This window comes from Acomys minous (assembly GCF_964271855.1).
Source record: "Acomys minous genome assembly, chromosome: 4".
NCBI lineage: Eukaryota > Metazoa > Chordata > Mammalia > Rodentia > Muridae > Acomys > Acomys minous.
Genome location: NC_140486.1, coordinates 65,397,355 through 65,416,851, shown reverse-complemented (window position 1 = coordinate 65,416,851; position 19,497 = coordinate 65,397,355).

Genomic DNA, 19,497 nt, shown 5'->3' with positions numbered 1-19,497 from the left:
GGTTTCCCTCTGTCTTGTGACTTCATCTCAATATCTTTTATTGTCCAGATTGAATAAAAAGCCAATGTTGTTCATTCAGGGAGACAGACTAGAATTCCACTTTTCATAAGAAGAAAGAGGATGTTTCCAGTGGAAGCAAATCAGGACAATAAAACCATATCAGGGCAATAAAATATTCAGTGCATCAAGTGAGGTAAAATGAACTTATACAAGCAAACCTGTCCTAATATTATCTACTATCACATTTCCCTGGAGAACATGACTAGACAAAAATGATAATTAAAATAAAAATAAAACAATAGAGATAATACAAAAAATAGAATGAGAGCTTGGACATGGAGGGCGAAACCCAGTAGGATTAGGGAGCATAACATGACAGTTGGGGATTAAGGTGCATTTCTTGCATGTTTAAATATAGTAATGAAAGCCACTGCAAATAACAAATAAATACTAATAAGACTGGGAAAAACACAAATCTGTGTAAGAAAGGATGGTGGCTTAGACGGTGGGTTTGAGAAGAATTAGTGAAAGGCGTGCTAGTCTTAAATTAGGAAAATTACCTACATGAGACATGATATGATAACTTATCGTGTTTTCAATGACTGAAGGGCTTACTAGATGCAGAGAGGAAGTACAACTGAAGTATTGTGCATCAACAAGCGCTAACACTCTGCAGCTTGCCTGACCTTTGACCTTCCCAACCCTCCTATCTCTATCTTCTGAATTATGGGATTAATAGTGTAAGCTACAACAACTGGCTTTGAAGTAGTTCAGGTGAATGGAAATACCTGAGTCTTTGTAAAAGTTTTATCAGAAGCTTAAGATGAACCCAACATTCTTCATTGAATAGTTTCTCACCCTAAGACAGCCTTGGGAAAAACTAAATGAGCCACACAACATCATGAGCATGAGAAAGAAATACGGACGGAGAAGGAGAGTTGGAAGAACTGGGAGAGGATGACACAGGAGGAAGAGGGGTAGAGTAATCATGATCTATTGTCGATATATGAAACTATTAAAGAATACATTTCACTAATGAAAAGAAGATACTTTGTACAGCAGATTGAGCAGAAGCCAAGTTGTCACAGTGCCTCATACTATTCCATATTCAGCAATAGCACAATACTGTACTTCCTGTGTTCATGTAAGGAGAAGCAATGTGGAGCTGTGGCTGCTACCTATTGTGTAGTCAGCTTGAGTTCCACACACTAAGTACTGCATTCCAGGTTTTCTTCTATCAGCAGCTTACCCAGTTCTTGGATGTGACACACAGGAAATCAGCTTCCACAGTTAATGCTGTTTTGTCAATTTGATTGCATCTAGAATCAACTAAATCTGAGCCACTGGACTTACCCACAGTCCAGACTTAAGATTTTCTTAATCAGATTATATGAAGAAAGAAGACACACATGACCCCGGGCCACACCCTCTAATGGCAGCCCTAAAAAAATCATAGAAGAAAGGAACTTTATGTTTTTCCTGCTTGCCATCACTCTTGCTAGCTGGTTTGTGAATCCTGTTTCTAGCTCATTTTCAGTTTCCTTAGAGCTCCAATATAGACTGAAAGCTAGCAGCTTCCCAGGAATCTTCCAGAACTCCAGCACCAGAAACAGCGAGTCTACTGAATGAAACAGCTACTAGATTCTTGACTTTTAGTTGTGAGACAGCCATTCCTGAAAACGCTGACTACATCCTGTAAGACACATTATGTCATGTCTAGGCAGTAATTTCTTCCTACCAAATAATTAATACAGATTTCAATTTGGTAACTCTGGTCTTTATGATTCTTCCAGAATTCCCATCTGAGTCTATTATACTTCATCAATATGTTTTATTATATATTAATTCCAGCTAAAAGCTATTTATCAGCTAAAGATGAGAATCAATGAATTAATCCCCGTGGGACTCACTGATAGAATCCAATGGAGCTTGATTGATGCACTGATCGAATGAGTCATTGATCATTTAAAATGAACTTGTAAAGAATGATTACAGTAAAACTGTAGGTTTTTAAAAGGTACACATAGTTTAACCAATTAGTAATGTATGGACTTGTGTCTTCAATAGCTAATGTGCTATGTCAATGTTTCTTCCATAAACTTCATACAGGTGCTGAGAAAACAAAGAACTAAGTAATTTCTTTTGTCTGACTAATTATGAACTCAAGCAATTTTCATCCTCTTCATTATTTTCTCTATGGATTTGAAATTTCCATCTTAAGAAAATTTCTTTGTATGCTTTTAGTTACTACTCTCAATTAATGTCAAGACATTAGACACAAATACAACACATGTTATCGCTTCTTATTTAACTGGGGGTAACAGTTTAGATGGTTTGGTGAAAAACCTTATGTATGAGGTTTAAAATGTGTTAAAAAGAAAGTTAAAATAGTTGTAACCTTAAACAGTTGCAGAAAAGTTTTTTTCTAATGAGAAATTTAAAAGCAATATGTTTAACTTTATGTATTTTAATAAAAATAACTTAAAAGTTAAAATTTAAAAGCTTCAAATGCGCATTTACTCATAATTAGTATAATACCAGATAGAACTAAAAATTGGGGGAAGAGGAACATACATCATACAATATAATAATGAACTGTTGTGTAATATCTTCATTTATTATTGTGCAACTTAATTTAATTATTTTTTATAAAAATACTACAGAAAATATTATTTCACATTCACATTTTCAATTTTTATTAGAATCAGTAAGTATATTAATGATATCATGATTATTGTATTACTAATTCAAATAATTAAAAACTGTTCAGAACAATCATTTTATTATTTGAAGAAATGAAGATACCTGTGTAAGACAGACTGGAAGATTGACTTGTATAGATGTAATTTTTGTTTCTTGGTGAAATACAAAATTTAAAATTTAATAGCCAGAACTGCATAAGCTAACTCTTTGGACATCATGGCATTATTTTTAAATAATGCTACATAGTTTCAATATCACTTTAGTGAATACACCTTTCTGGTAGTGTGACCTATATTCATTAGTCTATTATAGTAGTGGAGACTTTAAACAAGAGTGCAGTCTTAAATTCCATCCTTTTTTTAAAATATAGCATATTGCCGTCTGGTGGTCTGAGTGCGAACGGACGTCATAGGTGCAGTATTTAGTGCTCTTGTTCCTCAGATAATGGGACTGCTTTGGGATGCATAAGGAGATTTGGGCTTGTTGAAGAAGGTTTGCCACTGAGGGTGGCCTTTGCAGTTGTCAACTGCTGATGTAATTTCCAGTTAATTTTCTCTGTTTATGCTTGTAGATAAGATAGATATGAGCTACCAAATAGTGTTCCATGCCTGCATGCCTGCTGAAGTGCTCCCTGCCATGATGGCCATATACTTACCTTCTGGCACCATAAGCCTCGTTATACATAGAATAATTACTCTGTGTGTAAATTGCTTTTATAAATCACAACTCCAGATGAGAGTAAGACACTTGGTCATGAGCCAGAACAAACAAATAGAACAATACAACTGATAGCTATTAGCAAAATGAGAACACAAACTTTCAGCTTCAGTTTCGATGTTTTAATAAAGCCGTATCCCAGAGCCCATGCTTCATGAGGTCTTCAAAAATATTTTACAGGTACTATATTAAAGAGATACAGAAAGAGTGGACAGCCTTGTCTTTTCTACTTGCTCAACTATGTTCATAGAAGCTTTATTCATAATAACCAGAATCTGGAAACAACCTAGATATCCCTCAACTAAAGAATGGATAAAGGAACTGTGGTACATTTACACAGTTGAATACTATTCAGCTATCAAAAACAAGGAAGTCTTGTAATTTGCAGGCCAATGCATGAAACTAGAAACAATCATTCTAAATGAGGTAGCACAGACCAGGAAAGACACACATCCACTGTGTGTGGATATTAGACCAACATGGATGTCCTCTGAGAAACTACTCAGCGGGGGATGGGGCCAGATACTGGGACTTTCAGGGGTACTCAGGGAGAAGAGCTGTGAGTTGTATGAAAGATAAGGTGGATGAAAGAATGGGGGGGGGTTGTCAGGAGATCCACAGGGAGACTATCAAAACTGAGGGATCTGGACCCAAGGGGGACCTGCAGAGGTGATGGTACATCAACCAATGACAGTGCACACAGAGGAACAAGACTCTCTGTTCAGTTGTAGGAAATGGACAGCTCATACTCCACATGGGAAAGAGGAAAGAATGGAGGGCAGCCTCTGATAAGATCTCTGGTGCCTGGTATTTGATATCTCCCTTTTGTTGGAAAGGCCGTATGGGAACACAGAGGAAGGGGACACAGACTGTCCAGTGATACCTGATAGGCTGTGGTCAGATGGTGGGGGAGGAGGGCCCCACCTGTCAGAGGTCTAGGGGAGGGGAACAGACAAAAGGAAAGGGAGGGTGGGCACAGGAAGATAAGAGCAAGGGGATTACAATCCAGAAGTAATGTGAATATAATAATAATAATAATAATAATAATTAATAATAATAATAATAATAATGAAATAGAATTTAAATTAAAATTATCTTACATGCACACATATTTGAATTAAAAGACTATGCATTGAAAAATTTGCTTATCTCACACAGGAAGTCCTGAGAGATGATCAGAATGGCATATTTTCAGAGCCTTCCTGCTTGGTATAATCAGCTCATGTGGACATGCTGAGACACATCCAAACACCACACCCATACACTAAACTAACCATGCTTTGTGTTCTGACAATTCTCATGTCCCTGCCACTGATCGCACTATAAAGATATGAGGATTATATGCATACATTCATCCCCAGGTTTATCTGGATCTTGGAAGCAGTTCTCTATTGCATAACAAACACTAAGCCATCTCCCTAACACTCACTTAAACTTTTAATGACAAAATTGATTCTCTTGATGCCTCCTACTCTCCTTTCACTCTTTTTTTTTATTATTAATTTATTCAGAATACAACTCAATTGTTATCCCATCTCTTGTGTCCTCCCATTCCTCCCTCCCTCCTGGTTTCACCTTATTCCTCTCCCATTGGTCTATGACCGACGGGGACCTCCTCCCCCACTTTATGGTCATAGGCTATCAAGTCTCATCTTCGTAGCCTGCCTATTCTTTCTCTGCATGACACCAGGCCTCCCGCCAAAGGGAAGTGGTCAAATATGGGGCAACAATGTTCAAGTCAGAGTCAGTCCCTGCCCCCCACATAACTGTGGAGAATGTCTGTCCATTGGCTAATTCAGAGTAGGGGATCAATGTTTACAGCTTATATTGTCCTTGGCTGGTGCAGTAGTTTGAGCAGATGCCCCTGGGACCAGATCCACCCTTCATGATGTTCTTCTTGTAGGTTTCTAGGACCGTCTGGATCCTTCTCTTTCCCCATTCTCCTATATTTCTCTTACATAGAGTCCCGGTAGGATGTCCTCAGATCTATCCCAATCTCCTGGTAAGTGAAGACTTTCATGGGGCATGTCTTTCAGCTTATGTGTTATCTCATTCAGTCTGATCATTTCTAGTCCCATCCATTTGTCCACTAATTTGGGATTTCCTTGTTTTTAATAGTTGAGTAATACGTCATGGTGTAAATGTACCACAGTTTCTTTATCCATTCTTCAACTGAGGGACATTTAGGCTGTTTCCAGGTTCTGGCTATTATGAATAAGGCTGCTGTGAACATGGTTTAGCATATGTTCTTGTTGTGTGGTGGAGCAACTTCAGAGTATATTCCAAGGAGTGGAATAGCTGGGTCTTGATGAAGCCCTATTCCCAGTTTTCTGATGATGGAGCCTATCACCTATCTCCTTTCATTCTTGTAAGAAAAACTACTCTTAGAAATCAGGTCTCCCTATAGTTTATATTATCAGCTATGAAGATCAATCATTAACATGTATTTGTTATAATTAAAACATTTTCCAATATTACTGACATTCATTCATTCACTAAAATTGTATTCAGTTTGTCATCATTTCTATCCTGTATGCTGGCCACTAGTTGGATTACTGCTTTCAGCAAAAAAAATCTGAATTTACTATGATAGCTGAAAACCAAACAAATGCTTTACCATCTTTAACTTTTATTTTCTTGCATTATCTCCTTAATACAAGCCAATACTTTCTTTGTGTTTCAAAATGATTGACATTTTTTCTTTATGTTTTGTGTGGTATAATTTTGTGCTGGAGTTTATTAAACATTTTATTTAATATATTTTATTTTTAAAATTATATTTACTTTCCATTTGTCCTCTATGCACACATGCTAGCCTTTATAACAGTGTTTCCATATCCTGATTTGAAAACACTTTGCACAAAACATCTTGTCCAATCTTTACAAATTCTCTCCCACATTCCCTCAGATTAAAGTACATTTCTAAAAAACAACAGTGTGTAATAAGTTTGCTTCTGGACTTATTATAGTATGACCTTTGAACTATCCCTGAATTAGATTCATTCGCCTAAAGACATGGATATAACTTTTCATACTTCAACAATCCTTCTAGTGTAGAACTATTTTTTAACATTAACATTCTGCATATTTTTGAATGTCAGAAACACTTTCTTCATTTTGTTTTCTAAGTAGCTTTTCAAATCACACCACACATTTTTTTCCTTGTGCGTTTTTATTAGTTCTGCTCTGTCTCCTACCTGGCCCTTCCTCTCTGGCAGGCCCGGATTCTCTTCTCAGTCTGCACATCCCTATGTAGTGATGGTATTTACAATCACAGTTTTAGCTAGGCTTTACATTTTTAATTTTCTGTATATTAATTTCGAGCTTCTGGTGTGATCTTTGTACATGTATGCCTTCCTTAGGAAACCTATACAAAGCTCAATTATATACCCGGAAATAGTAAGAAGGACTGTTGATTTATTCTGTCTTTGGTTATTTCCTCCTATTCTTTTGGCTTTCTTTTATTATCTAACAAACCATGTTGCCCAACAGAGTGAAAACCATATCCCCTGTCAGATCACATGCAATGGTCTTCTATGTAGCTATCTGTATCTAGTGAGGCGTCAACCCACTCTTTACATACCTCGTCCAAACATGATCTTAGCACAGTGTTTCTTTTCTATGAAGCATGGTCCATGAAGAAGGCAGGGCTCAGAGGCGATCAGATAATTGTGAGCAGCTTTTATCTGATTATACCTTGCTCCTATTGGAGTTTCTGAAATCTGTTCTCAATGTCATGGCTCATCAAACTGAATTGCTCATATATTTTGATAATGCCAGCTTATTAGAGAATATCTCCCTCTTTCTTATTCAAGAAAAATACAGTTTCTACTCCAAGAGAATATGGAATTTATTAAAGAGTCTTTTTTAAATTTTGCTTTGGTTTTGAGAATTTTATACATGTATATAATGAAAAAATCATAGTAATACTTCATTTTCTCCATCCCATACCCCATGCTCAAAATGACATGGCCTTTCCCAAAATCATGCCACTGCCTTTTAAAAACACCAAGCTAGTGCTGCCCCATGTATGCATAAGTGTGGGACATTCACTGCAGACCTGGCAGCCAAGCAGTTGCTACAATCTGAAAATAAAATCTCCTGCATGTAAAAATATCCATTGCCAATAGCTCTTCTGTCAATGTGGAGAGCTGGAGATCATCCATCCTGTCCATGCCCAAAATGAAATTGACTTGATCTTTTTCAGTTCTTGTGCAGTTAATCACAACTACCGTGAGATAACAATTGTGTTATATAGGTCATTTTTAGCAGCCAGCATTTCAAAGCACTCGACTTTGTCTTGTGGCTCTTTTTTCTGAATATTCTTCCACAGTATTCCTTGATCATGCTGGGGTTAATAAAGAGACTCTATTAGGGCTGAACACTTAGTCTTTTATACTCAACACTTTGACTAGTTACGCATCTTTCCATTGACTTCTGTCTACCGCAAAAAGAGGGTTTTCTGAGCTTAGTTGGGAGTTTCCCAGATGGTGTGCTTAAAAATAGTTGTGTTATTATACTACTATATACATATTACAATATATTACATAGTATATTAGCATGTCATTATTCCTTACTATTCTCATACCTGCCAAAGTCCTTCCCAGTTTTCTGCCATCCACTCATGTTGAAATTACAAACACAGAGAGAGAGAGAGAGAGAAAGAGAGAGAGAGAGAGAGAGAGAGAGAGAGAGAGAGAGAGAGAAGAAGAAGAAGAAGGAGGAGGAGGAGGAGGAGCGAGCGAGGGAGGGAGGGAGGGAGGGAGAGAATCTGTATATGAGAAAACCATAATGGGTTTGTTTTCCAGTTCTTTCCAATTTGACACAAATTTTATCATCTCATCTGTCTTTAAAACTGAGTAATATTCCATTGTATATATATGCATCATATTTTTCTTATTCTTCTAGTGATAAAAAAATCTCAAAGTAATAATTTAATAATGCATTTAAAAGCTCGGGGGGGGGGGGACCAAACTCCAAGGGAGTAACCAAAATCAATCATGGCTAAAGATAATGAAACTGATTAGGAGAAAATACATTAAATGAATTATGAAGAGTCAAACAAAGAACAAATTGATCCTTAAAAATAAGATTCTCAAATAGTAAGGGAAAATAATGAAAAGAAAGATAAAATGAAGTTTGATAAAATCAATTTAATTTTATATAAGGAAAATACAAAAGAAAGTGATAATCTTAAATGTATATAAAATAGCAGCATTGAAGTATGATTAAATAAATAATTTCAAGAGGTCTATAGCTATCAATGAGATTGAAACTGCAATAAAAACTGCACAATTTTACTAGAAATATAAGAACAATTAATATCAATGTTACTGAAAAACATACCAATAAAGAAGAAAAATCTCAAGCTCTTTTTATGAACCCAGTAGTAACAAATACCTAAACCATATGAAAACAAAATATAAAGTTTGAGAACAAGGTAAGGTTGTTTACTCTCTCTGTTCCTTTTTTACATATTGTGTGAAGTGTTTATTACGTAGAGTCAAAGGTAAAATTTAAAAGGGCAAAAATGTGAAATGAAAGGGCAAATATGTCATATTTGCTTGACATATTCTCTCCTAAGGATTTTAGCAAAAACTTTGATAAATAATTTCAGTTAATTGGAAGGATATTAAATTAACACACAAAAACAGGTAGCCTTATTATATATAGATGAAAAACAGAGTTAAAAAATAAAGAATATAATCCTCTTCACAATAGCAGTACAATAATCAAATAGACGAAAACAATTCAATCAAGAAAGCAAAGGTCTCAAAAATGTAAAACTTAAGACACTAGAAAAAATAAAGATATAAGTAGAAGATGGAAAGAAATGCCATGCTCATGGATTGGAAGAGTTAATACTTTAAAAAGATTATACTAACAAAAGCCTTCTAGAAATTCAATGCAGTCCTAACCAAAGTTTCAATATCCTTTGATATTGGGAAATTTGCACATAAAAACACAGAATTTCTATGGAAGCATTAAAGGCCACAGATAAAGAATAAAATCTTTAACCTAACACTATTAGAGAAAGTATTATCATACATAATTTCAAATTATGTAGGAAAGCCATAGTCATAAACCGAGTATGGTGCTGGCATAAAAACACACATAGAAAAGTGCAGTAGAATTGACAATCCAGATATAAGTTGACACAACTATACTCATCTGAGTTATGACAAAGATGCCAAAATTAGACAGCCAAGGAAAAGACACCTTTTTCAACAAATATTTCTGAGACCACTGGATTTTAAAATGTAGAAAATTAAAGCTGGATATCATCTTTCATATTCACATGGTTTAAATACATGATTTCATGCTCTCTCACACAGGACCTGAAACTGCTAGAGTAAAAGATATGCATCACACTTCCACTTTAGAGGCACACAAAAGAACCTTCTGGATGATACTCCAGGAGTACAGAAAATATGACAAAATGAAGCTAAAAATGGTTTGTGCAGCAAAGGGAACTGTGCAGCAAGTGGATAGGTGGCTCAAAGAATGGTAGAAAATCTTCCCAAGCTGTGCATCAGATAAAGGATTGGGGTGTAGAACATTCAAATATAAAGAAAAAACAAACAAACAAACAAAAAAAACACTTACGAAAAAGTGAGAACAAGGTGTGAAACTGACCAGAAAGTTCTCAAAAGAAGAAATGGAAGTGACTAGGACACAGTTATAACTTTCAACATTTTTTGGCTATCAGAAAAATTCAAAATGAGGACACTTTAGCAGTATATGATTCAGACAGATCTGGCCATCATCACTAGTACATGTAACAGAAATACATGTGTGTGTGTGTGTGTGTGTGTGTGTGTGTGTGTGTGTGTGTGTGTGTATGTGTGTGTGTGTGTGTGTCCAAAGAAATACACATAAACATTGTTGGTGGATGTGTAACTGGTATAGTCACTGTGGAAATCAATCTGGAGGGTTCAAAAAAAGTAGAAATAGACCCTCATTGACCCACCTACAACTCAGGCATACAGTCAATTGGCTTTATATCCAACTACAGAGACACTAGGAAATTCAAGCTCATTGTTGCTCTAAATACTAAAAACTAAAAATCATTTTCTATTCATCTGTGTCTGGCAAAACCCTGAAGACTTTGGTTTCATAGTTAAAATCAGTTTTCATATCTCTTTTTGTATTGAGCTTTTTAATATGTCTCAAAATCTGATCTGCAGTATCCATAATGTGGCATATCATCTCTGAGGGCCACAAATACATATTATGGTTTTATATGATTTTCCTTTCTGTTTAGTTCTTGAGTTTTGTTCCTCAGAAATGTATGTAACCTATTGATATAAGTCACACAATTGATATTGACACACAAATGAAGGACGCTAGATGAAAATATATCAAGTAGTGTAATATACTCATATATACAGTGTCCTTTGCTCTTCTGAGCTATATTAACTGTAAAATAGAGAGTGTGATATCTTGCATGAAGATGAGGGATTGGCATTATATTTGGCATGTTTTTCTACTTTTAATTGAAAATATGTCTTCATCCAATATATTCTGGTCATGGTTTTTCATGCCTCAAATACTCACAGATCTTCATCATCTCCACCACACCCTCTACCTCTTTATCTATCTATCTATCTATCTATCTATCTATCTATCTATCTATCATCTATCTATCATCTATCTATCTATGTATCTATCTATCATCTATCTATCATCTATCTATCTATCTATCTCTGTCTCTGTCTCTGTCTCTATCTCTATCTCTATCTCTATCTCTCTCTCTCTCAACAATCAACATGCATGCCAGGCTTGAGAGATGGTTCAGTAGTTAAGAGCACTGACTGCTCTTCCAAAGGTCCTGAGTTCAATCCTAGTAACTACATGGTGGCTCACAAACATCTATAATGTTATCTGATGTCCTCTTTTGGTGTGTAGATGTACATGTAGGAAGATCGCTGTATATATAATGATATATAAATAATTCTTTTTTAAAAAGAAAAGAAACAACCAGGACTTAAAAAAACAATTAAAATATTTAAAAGCATAAAAACACAGATATATTCAATCAAACAAACAGACAAAAGGAAAAACCATAAAAAAAAATTTCAGAATCCAAAAGCAAAAAATACAAAAAAAAAAAAAAAAAGACCATTAAGATGAAAAGAATGTCCAAATAAATTAAATAAATGCCAAAGTCTCTCTTAAATTTTGGTCTTTATAAAAATTATCTTTATAACACCTGGAAAACCTTTTCTTAACATAATTGTTTAAAGCATATTTTTCCGTGCTTCCACAAAAGAATATATGATTGTGTAGCTTAAAAGTGTTTGTATTGTCAATCTAAAATTATCCCATAAATACTGACATTTAAGATCTATCACAGATGTAATTATTTAGCATTGTGACTTGAAATTGAAGACTAAAACCGGAGAAGATTCTATATCCTGACACCTTTTAAAGTGGCAGCACAGGCACGTGTGCATTGGATACATGATAAGAAAAAGGAAAACAAAACCTTTCTAGGAGGCTCACATACAGAACATAGTTGAATGAGGACTTGCGTTATTTACAGAAAAGATGAAAGTAGAGAAACTAATTCATTTCTAAGACATTGCAGTAAGTCTGATTGCCATCTTTTTGGTGAGTCATGGGATTTGTTTCCAGGTGTTCATGAAATGTGAAATATTTATATATGGATCTGACAATAAACAAATAATAAAGGTCTCTTCTCTTTATAATTAATTGTAAATATTACTTTTAATGGACTTCACTCAAAAGGATAATTGAAGAAGCCATTTATGTTGGACACAAACAGTTCCTTCAAGATGCATACAAAAGTTTTACTCAAGTCCATGTACATCCAAGTGTCTTCCCAGAAGAGGTCTTGGATCAATAATACTTGGAGCTACCAATTAATCCTGGCTTGATTAAATTTAAAATATAGTAGGGAACACAGTTCCTGTGTGACACTAAAATCAATGTGTTTATTAGAGTGAAAACAGGAAAAAAGAAGCTGGCATTATTTTTCTCTTCATTGGGTTTTGTAGAACATGATAGGCATTCTCAGGGGAGGGGACTGTCTCCTCTGATTATCAGCTGTCTCAAGCATTCTCTCAGGGAAGAGAAAAATAGGCTTCTTAAAGTCTGGCATACAATTGAAAGTTGGAACTGAAAAAGCAACTTTGAGACAAAAATTGAGAAGTTATTAAATATCTGCAGTATCACTCACAATCAAATCAGGAAATCTGAAGCAATACGAAACATTTAAATTATAGACCAAAAAAGTCTCTCATTTCAATTATGTAAATGAGTATTCATTTGTGTCTCTTTGTATGTTCAGGTATATGCTGGTGTCCATTGATGCCGGGAGGAATCAGATGATCTGGTGTGAACCACAAGTGGTTGTGAGATGACCAGGGTAGTTCCTGAGAACAGAGATCCTGTCCCTCACAAGTGCTGCAGATGGTCTTAATCAGAGTCAGGGCTCCACCACAGCTTTCAGTTGGTAACAGAGTTGACATACTGTAAAAAAAAATTGACATTTTATACCCTTATACTTCTTTACTTGGATTTAGTATGTTCAGGTATTAATATTTCAATTATTTCTAAACTAATTTTTGTTTCTATTTAGTTAATTAATTTAGTTACTTATTCTCTTTACATCCCTTTCATAGTCTGCTCCCTTCTCTCCTCCCAAGCCTACCTTCCTCTCACTTCCCCCATTCCTCAGAAAAATAAAAGTCCCCTACTCAACCACCCCAGCTCATAAAGTCACATCGGGACTGAGTTCCTCCTTTTCCCCTGTGGCCTGGCAAGGCAGTCACGTCAGAGAGATGTGATGAAAAAGCAGGCAACAGTGTTCAAGTCACAGAGTGCTGCTGCTCCCCTTACTAGTGGACCCACATGAAGCCTGAGCTGCCCATCAGCTGCATACGGGAATCTAAGTCCAGTCCATGCATGGTCCTTGGGTGGTGCTACAGTCTCCACAGGCCCCTCTGTGCCCTTGTTAGTTGTTTCTTGTGGAGTGCCTGTTGCCTCTAGTCCTTTTATCTTTCACCCCACATTTCCACTAGACTCTCTATGCTTTGACTAAATGTTTGTCTGTGAGTCTCAGCATCTGTTTTGAACCTTTGCTGGGTGGGGCCTCTCAAAGTACAACTCTTATAGGTTCTTGTCTGGAAGCATAGCAGAGTGGCATTAATTATTTTAAGAGTTGGCTCTTTTCCAAGGGGTGGGTTTTGAGTTGCGCTAGGCACTGGTTGGACCTTGCTCCAATCTCTGTTCTGTCTTTATGCCTGCACATCTTGCAGGCAGGGTAAGTTGTGGATCAAAGCTTTTGTGGTTGGGTTGGTGTTTTATTCTCTCTGCTAGGAGTCTTGTCTAAGTAGCTGGTATCATCTTCAGTGTCCATGACCTCTGCGACTAGGAGTCTCACCTATAGTCCCCATTATATCTTCCAAAATACCTGTTCTGACTTTGATCTCCTGCTTGTCACAAAGTATCTCTTTTCTCTGTGCACCCTCTGTTCTCTGGCTCTTGCTCTCTCCAGGTCTGATCTCAACCCTTATTTCTCTCTGCACTCCCTCTTCCAGTTTGTTCCCTGTCTTCAACCACTACCTCTGTCTACTCTACTTCCCCTTTTCAGTGAGATGTAATCAACCTCCCTGGACGCTACTTGTTACAAATCTCCTTTGGGTCTCTGAATTGCAGTATGTTTATCCCATACTAAATTGCTAAAATATGCTTATAAGTGAATACATTCCACATGTATCATTCTTGATCAGAGTTACCTCACTTAGGGTGATCTTTTCTAGTTCCATCCATTTGCCTGCAAGTTTCAAGGTTTCTTCGCTGTTAATGGCTGAGTAGTATTCCATTGTGTAATGTGCACGGTTTCTGTATCCTTTCTTTGACTGAGGATATTGAGAAGTTTCCAAATTCTCTAATCAATTTGGAATTGATTGTGTTAAATAGTTAAATATATAGTTCTAATTTTATTCTTTTGTAGGTAGATACCCAGCTCTGGCAGCACCCTTTGGTGAATATATTGTCTTTTCTCCATTATAAGTTTTTATTTTCTAAATGTTTAGCTGGGTATAGGTTTGTTGGTTTACCTACAGAATCTCATTTGTTCCATTTGTCTATTATTTCATTGTAAAATTCTATAACTGTCAATGATTCATGTCATACCATTGTGTCCTGTTAATGAGCAGCCCTGTCCATGATTCTTGCACTTGAGATGTCTTGAGATTTGTGAGAAATAGGGTATCCTAATGCTTTATGGATGAGGTGTCAGTTTTTAGGGTGTGTGTGTGGGGGGGTGCACATGTATGTTTGTGTGCATGCTTGTGTGTGTGTGTGTGTGTGTGCGCGCGCGCACATGTATGTTTGTGTGCATGCTTGTGTGTGAGTGTTGCCTGTAGTTGGCCTATTACAGACTTGATTTCACATTGTTATTGAACATAGAACTAAGGGGACAAAGACAAACCAGTCTCTGCCTTGATCATCTTAGCCAGGATACATTTTTTTAAATCTGCTCATTCTTCCAGTAGTACGAGAAAGCAAATCAGACCAAGTGCTGGGTTTTAATCTTTCAGTTTTTTGAATTCATTTCGGTGTCTGACATGAGAAAGTAAGAACTCTAAACTTGATCAGCAACAACAGTCTCAAAGAGAGCAAGAAATTATGGCAGCTACCATTTCCAGTTTGGCTGTTTGGTTCTGGGAGGAACAATGCTTGTTTTTCCACTAATGGGCTGTAGGTGAAATAGTGAGTAGGCTAGATCTGACTGCAGATTGGTCAACTGTGCTGACTGGCTGGAAGCATGCATGTTGTGGAGCCACTATAGTCAGCTTCCTATCAAAAGTCTATTTGCCAAATGATTTAAATGAGGCTTTAACATAGCAAATGAACCTGGGAGACTGCTCCAGAAGTGAGCATCAATCTGAATCCTAAGTCCCTGGTCTCTGTGGACTGTGGATTTTGTCCCTTTTCAGAACTAACCACTAGGGAAATAGGCAGCTGGAATTATCTTGAGAAATGTCTGGAAATATATTGTATATCCAGCTATGCATTCAGTGGTTCAGAATAAGGGGTGTCCCTTCTTGCCTAGCTTTTGACTACAGGGTTCCCGGTATTGTAACAGTTTAAAATTAGAAACAATTTTGTCTAATATTATTGCAAATGTTAAGTCAGGTTTCTGGCCACTACAATTAAACTCCTTCCATATACACACAGTTACATTTTTCATATTCGTATCTACTCATTGATGAATAACTCATAATATTAGAAATTCCGAACACCATCCAAATATACTGTGGTAATTTTTATATCCTATTCTTCAAATGTTAGTTGTTATATCTTAGTTGATTCTTTTTTAAAACATGGGAACCCATAACTTTTCTGTAAATTCATGGATTAAATTAAATGACCTAATTTTTCACATCGACACCATGCTTTAAAGAATGATCACTTATAAAGACAAGGACAGAGGCATCATCGTAACTCACATGCATCCATAAGTGAATGCGTTCTTTGTCACCTAAGTAAAAGATGTAAACTAGTAGAGAATATTATTTCTTAAACTTCTTTCTATGATGTTGGAAGAAATATGCCACTTTTTACTATTATTCAAAGTAGGTCATGGCTTAAATAAATTGAGAGTTTAAAGAAAAATAAACCATTGAAACCATTCCCAACTTAATGAGGAAAATTAGTCATGTAGGTAAACTCAGATCCCATAACTGGTATGTTATCTTTTCACTTCTTTCCTATTAGGGCGAGGCAGTCCTGTGCCTGTTCTCTGTGTGGTGAAGGTCAGCTTTCAGTATTTGTAATCATAAGCTATGTACTAGAACATACTGGATTAAAGTCTAGTTCTACAATCTAATACAGTGACATTTAGTGGGAAATATCCAAAATCATATGTATCTTTTCATAAGACAGCAGGACTAAGGGTAAGTCATTTGCTAAAAAGAATCAAATTTCCCAAAGGAATGAATAAAACAGATCACCTATTTTTATGAGAAAAGGAATATCCACTAGACTATTAAACATTATTCTTGAGATACACTACAATAATATCACATATAATGTCAAGTCCCAGTCCTAAGAACATCAAATAGATTTTAAAATTTTACATTCAACATACTTTATAATTTATAAACTTATATAATTAGAACTAGATCTGATATTTCATCATAGTTCTGTGTGACTAAAGATATGACATGTGATTTTTTTTGTCTCCTTATGACTTTCTGTGTTTTTTACTTTTGAAAATCTTATACATATGTACAAAATATTTTTGCCATGTTCATCCTAAACTCCATTCATTCAGTCTCTCACCAACAGACTCATCTTCCTGAAACATACAGGACTATTTGTTTTTATAACTAAGTCCAATTACTGGTGCTTATTTAAACAAGTGTCTGGGATCCTCCACCAGGCTTAGGCAACCAAACACTATTTGCTCCATTCAAGGAAAATGACCTTGCTTCTCAGTAATTAACTGACTGCCATTAGCTCCTCAGTTAGGAGTGGAGCATCAGGGGCACTCCCCAACATTCACAATGGAAATTTAACTATCTTGATCTCATGGAGGACGGATCCAGTATTCAAAATGTTGATATACGCATTATTTTAATCTAGGTTTATGGCAGATTCAGAAGCAAATTTATTTTCTAAAGTGTTCTCTTTATGAAAGGTAATAGAATCATCATATCATCTGTTTAATATACAATTAATAAAAATAAATGTAGTTTGAGACCTTTCAAATATGCTCACTTTTATCTTTTTTTACTTAAAGTTGTTAAAAATTCCTCCAAATATTAAGCAATAGCCATCTTATATTTTGATGCGCCATTGATGCTGAAGTGTTATGGGTCCTCATAACACTTGGGCACTGTACAATGCGCACACATATTTACTGACATGCTGGCACACACATCACTCTGTTTCACAAGCTCACAAATTGTGCAAATGATGCAAAATGTTTCATTGTCTTTCGGATGCTAACCTTTTAAATATTAAAGTAACAATGAAACTTTCTGAAGTAAATATAACAAAGAGGTATTCTAGTATGATTTTAAGTACAGTGACTGTAGCCGGCTATAATTTTAGAGTGATCATTTTAATGATATAAGAGATACATTTTCAGTGTAGTATCAACATAAAGTAATGCCTCAAACATGGCAATATAATGATTAATTTTGAACAATAATAACAACAAATCTCCCAAGTTAAATTTAATTATAGTACTACCAAAAATATAACAAGCAATTGGGCTCTGACTAAGGTAGGGTGTTAAAAATGGCTTGGCTTTTTAATGACTACACAAATTAAAGCTAATTGACACTTCGAAATGATACAGCATTATCATTAAATATAGTTGAAATTTGATTGCTCTTTAATCCCAATATAGTGTTTTGTGGACTATCCAAGGCAACCTTACAGGCTGATTTTCACTGCACAGAGCATGAGATGGGTTCACAGTAATAAGGACATCCTTGACCAGTTCAGCTCACAACTAAAGCTTCCCCCACCCCTCTTTTCGCTGCGCATGCTGGCAGAGCAGCTTGCGAAAGATGAATGCAGAGTCATTTTCATCTTCTCGTTTTCTCTATTGCCAATTATCCTTAATTATGGAGAACTTTTTCAGTGTGTAATGGGTGCTGAAATGTTAGTATGCTCATTATGCTGAGATTCTAGATAGAGCAATCTATTCTGATGAGCACGGGTTTGTTATAGTTGTGAAATCTCAAGAATTCCTTACTCTATTAACCTCATATTCATACTACACAAAGCAGTTTCTCAAATACTATTATTTTTTATACCAAAGTCCTAACAAAATGTCTTAAATGATACAAAATATAAGATATGTTAATGTAGCTTGCATAAAGGACAGTCGGCATCATAAGAAGACAGAAAAAGAAAATCATCTGATACCAGAAAAATATGTATCCTGTGCTCCATTTATGTAAAAGTCTGCCTTCCCTGTGTCATATTAACTGGCATCATCTGAAAAAGCTGTGTCAAGTGATATAGCTGACTTCTGGAAGGTAAAATTCTGTCATGGATATGTACTCATGTTCTCCTCTTCTTATATTACTACCTAATGAAAAAACTCCTCGGATGAGTTTGTCTGTTTTTCCTTTGGCTGAAATCAGGGCAAGAAATAATATTCTGTATGAGATTTGAAAAGGCATGTAGAAAGACTATCTGATATTAAGTATCCAATTATTTCTCTAGCCTCTTCTTTCTTGCACCAAAAACATTAATGTTGTAGGTAAAAGAGGACAGGTTTTACATGCTGTTTCCAGCTTAAACCTGGTCTTCTATATATTCAGATTTTCACATGTACTGTTAATCAGCAGTCCCATCAGGACTTCAGGATATTCCAGGATGTAGAATCACCAGTACTCAGAATTTGCTTTATAATCGACTTTCATGTTTGTTGCAAGAGTTCAGCAATATGAAATAACTAAATTAAAATCTGTTGCTTCAATATTCAATTACTGAATGCTGCTCCACTTGAAACCCTCTGTTTCTTCCCAATCTATGAGATGTACTAGCACAAGAGAGTTATCATGAACAAGAGAAAGAATCTCTGTGTCACCCCATTTAGCTGGCTATAGAAAGCTTTGCAGCCTTGCAAACCTCAGCAACACTTATCTCACGATTCTGGAAACAGGGCAGGTCGAGAGCAATGTATCAGCAGTTTGTTGTCTAATAAAAGCTTATTTCCTGCTTCATGGAATCGCATTTGATCAATGTGTCCTCACAATGCAGATGGGAAACTCAGCTTTCTGAGACCTACTTTAGAAAGGTTAGACCTGGTATTTGAATCCTTTGCCCCTATGGCCTAGTTATCATCACACCAATAATTATGTTTTTTAAAAGGTAGGAAGGGTGTATGTGTGTGTTTGTGTGTGTGTGTGTGTGTGTGTGTGTGTGTATGTGTGTGTCTGTCTGTCTGTCTGCTTCTCTCTCTCTCTCTCTCTCTCTCTCTCTCTCTCTGTGTGTGTGTGTGTGTGTGTGTGTGTGTGTGTGTGTGTGTGTAAAGCCACAAACACTTGGAGCACAATAATCTTCAAAGCTGGATCTTAT